A 3,975-nucleotide genomic window follows, 5' to 3' on the forward strand; every position below is an offset into this window, starting at 1 on the left:
AAATCAGGAACAAGACAAGGGTGTCCACTGTCTCCACTTCTATTTAATATAGTTTTGGAAGTCTTAGCCATAGCAATAAGGCAAGAGACACACATAAAAGGGATACAAATTGGAAAGGAAGAAATCAAGCTATCATTATTTGCAGATGACATGATTCTATACATAAAGGACCCTAAAGACTCTACTAGCAAGCTGTTAGAGCTAATCAAAACCTACAGCAATGTAGCAGGATACAAAATAAATACACAGAAATCAGTAGCCTTCATATATGCTAACAACAAACACACAGAGGATGAAATCAGAGAATCACTCCCATTCACAATTGCATCAAAAAAAATAAAATACCTTGGAATAAACCTAACTAAGGAAGTAAAGAATCTATACAATGAGAACTTTAAGACACTCAAGCGAGAAATTGCAGAAGACACTAGAAAGTGGAGAAACATCCCTTGTTCCTGGCTTGGAAGAATCAATATCGTGAAAATGGCAATCTTACCTAAAGCAATCTACACATTTAATGCAATCCCTATCAAAATTCCAAAGGCTTTCTTCATGGAAATAGAAAAAACAATCCAAAAATTCATTTGGAATCATAAAAAACCTCGAATATCTAAAATAATACTGAGCAACAAAAAAGAGGCTGGTGGTATCACCATACCTGATTTTAACCTATACTACAGAGCCATAGTAACAAAAACAGCATGGTACTGGCACAAAAACAGACATGTAGATCAGTGGAACAGAATAGAGGACCCAGATGTAAGCCCAAGTAGCTATAGCCACCTGATATTCGATAAAATTATGTTCTTCCAGTTTTCAGTGCCAGGGTTGAGAAACCGTCCAGTGATTAATTTGCCAGGGAGGTCCCTAATGCCCCCCGCCCCCATACATTACAGGCCATTGCTGAGCCTCCTGGTTTCCCACCAGGAATGGATGGTAAGACTCTATTGCTGAAGACTACACATGCTTGGGCTGCAAGGTAACTGAGAAATCCTGCTAGAGCTGAGCTGGAAACCTTCTTCGTGTAGACAAGCTGACAGAAACCTGGAAAAAGCTATGCTGTGTACAGTTCAATGGGAGAGAGAAATCACTAGTAGAGATAAACAACAGTGGACACTGCAAGCCTTAAGTTTGGCCAGCCAGGCCAAATGAGCCAATGGGTGCAATAGTGGTATGGGGTACACCAACTGCTCTCTAATTGGTCTTGAGGCCTGCTCCATGGGAGAGAATATATGTCTGATACTAAAAACCTACAACTGAGGAAGTCATGAGCCCTAGGGGTATAACATCTGCTGATGTCTGGGTAAGTGCATATATTATGCTCACCAAACTGCCTGGTAAGCACTTCTCTTAATGTTCATACCCATATATTAATGCTACTCTCACTTTTGTTTAGAGAGGCTTCTCTTTTTCAGATGGTGGTGGCTTTGAGATGACTCAGAAGGCACCATGGTGCTGAGAAGTGACAGAGGAGTGCTCAGCACTGAAACATCTCGATCACACCTTCCAAGACTCAGGGTCCATTGCGGACGAGGTGGCCAAAAGAATGTAAGAGCCAAAGGAAGGGTAGGACTCCTTACAACGTGCTCCCCCCAGACACAAAATGGTCTGGATATCCATGACCTCACAGTGCCTGACACTACCTACACAAGACCATCATAATAGAAGGAAAAGATGACATCAAAATACAAGAGAAACCGATTGAGAGGTGTGGTGGTTTGATTCAGGTGTCCCCCATAAACTTAGGTGTTTTGAATGCTAGGTTCCCAGCTGATGGAGATTTGGGAATTAATGCCTCCTGGAGGGAGTGTATTGTTGGGGGCAGGCTTAAGGGCTTTATAGCCAGGTTCCCCTTGCCAGTGTTTGGCACACCCTCCTGTTGCTGTGGTCCATCTTATGTTTGCCAGGGGGTGATGTCCACCCTCTGCTCATGCCATCGTTTTCCCCTGCCATCATGGAGCTTCCCATTAAGCCTGTAAGCCAAAATAAATCTCTTTTGCCCAGAAGCTGCTCTTGTTGGGTGATTTCTACCAGCAATGTGAACCAGACTGCAACAAGAGGGGAAGGAGTATGGTGGAGAGCAGAGCTGCAAAGGGGAAAGTGTAGTGGGGGTGATTACCATGATCTACTATTTAGGATTATGGAAGTCGTCAATAAAAAATACATAAATAGGTGACGGGTTAGGACGGGGACAGGTGAACTTGTGTTCATCTTCGTTCCCTCACGCTGCCGGACACCAGGCAGACCCTGGCACCATGAAGATCTGGACGTCCAAGCACATTTTTGATCACCCATGGGAAACCGTTACTACCGCTGCCATGCAGAAATACCCAAACCCGATAACCCCAAGCGTGGTTGGCGTTGATGTGCTCCACCGACATACAGATCCTTCTGGAAAGCTGCACAGCCACAGGCTTCTCAGCACTGAGAAGCACTGAGACTGCCCTCCATTGTGAAGTCTCTTATTGGTGCAGAAAGAACCAAGACGCATGTGCAGGAGCATGCTGTGGTTGACCCAGTGAGGAAGACACCGGAGCTGAGTTCTACCAACATTTCATTCACTAACATGGTTTCTGTAGATGAGAGACTTACATACAAGCCACATCCTCAGGACCCAGGAAAGACTGTTTTGACCCAGGAAGCCGTCATCACTGTGAAAGGCATCAACTTGAGCAGCTCCCTCGAAGGACTGATGGCCAGCACCATATCTTCCAATGCGAGGAAAGGCCGAGAAGCAATGGAGTGGGTGATCCGTAAGTTAAACGCCGGGATTGAAGAACTGGCCACTTTGGCAAGAGGAAGCATACAGGCTCCTCTAGCGGCGGCTGCGCTGGGCAAGGAGTGACCGCGAGAGTGGGTGCGCAGCGGCCAGTCCCCGGGCTCTCCAAGCTGACAGCATGTTTATTTATTATTTAAAAAAATACAAGTATTTTAGGTAGAATTTTTTTGTTTGTTTAAATGAGGTGGGGTAAGGCTGTGACTTGATGAAGATAAAGAGATGTGGGGTTTTGAAATCAAAAGGGTCATTCATGCCAGGCTAGTGTGGCTTGAAGCGACTGATTTTGAGGGCCATGGTGCTCGTGTGAACAATTAACAGCTTTTCTAAAGCACTTGTAAGAAATCGATACTGATCTTGAGTCTCTGTGGGTACTCTCCAGGCGCTGGCACTCCGCCTGGCTGCGGACCAAGCTCACGATGAGGCAGGCCCCCTCGGTCCACACAGTGGCCTTACTGCCATAGCTAGAATGGCATGTGTGAGGAGAACCTGTGCAGTTTCAGATGACAGTAGTTTGTTTAAAATAACTTGCTCTGCTAAGAACCATGGTATTTTGATTTGGTACTCAAGTGATATTTTTGGAGTGTAAATTAGCATTAACGTATATATGACTCCAACAAAAACATTTTGTTGTATTAAAGAGTACTGTATTGACTTCCCAAAGTTTTGTCACTTAGTAAAATTATCACCTTTCGGGCTGGAGAGATGGCTTAGCGGTTAAGCGCTTGCCTGTGAAGCCTAAGGACCCCGGTTCGAGGCTCGGTTCCCCAGGTCCCACGTTAGCCAGATGCACAAGAGGGTGCACGCGTCTGGAGTTCGTTTGCAGAGGCTGGAAGCCCTGGCGCGCCCATTCTCTCTCTCTCCCTCTATCTGTCTTTCTCTCTGTGTCTGTCGCTCTCAAATAAATAAATAAATAATTTAAAAAAAAGATATGTTAAAAAAAAAAAAAAAATTCTCACCTTTCTTGGACTTGTCCTTGTTCACTGAGCACGCTGCCGGGGTGGGAGCGTGGCATCCAGAAAAATGAAGTCCTTCCAGAAAGTCGAGCCGTGTGTCGCAGCCAGGCACGTGTGCCTCGGTTACGGGAATGTGATTACTTTTTGAGGTAATTGACCACAAAGCATCTTCTTTACATGCGAACTATGTCATGCGAGATCGCTTGACGCAGTCTTGATTCAAAACATCACTATTCCCCTGGT

At 45.2% G+C, this 3,975-nt stretch overlaps 1 pseudogene; it reads left to right on the forward strand.

Moving 5' to 3' along the window:
• Positions 1 to 2,255: 2,255 nt before the first annotated feature.
• Positions 2,256 to 2,845, forward strand: LOC123455499 (annotated as a pseudogene).
• Positions 2,846 to 3,975: the final 1,130 nt, after the last annotated feature.

This window comes from Jaculus jaculus, chromosome 17, assembly GCF_020740685.1.
Source record: "Jaculus jaculus isolate mJacJac1 chromosome 17, mJacJac1.mat.Y.cur, whole genome shotgun sequence".
NCBI lineage: Eukaryota > Metazoa > Chordata > Mammalia > Rodentia > Dipodidae > Jaculus > Jaculus jaculus.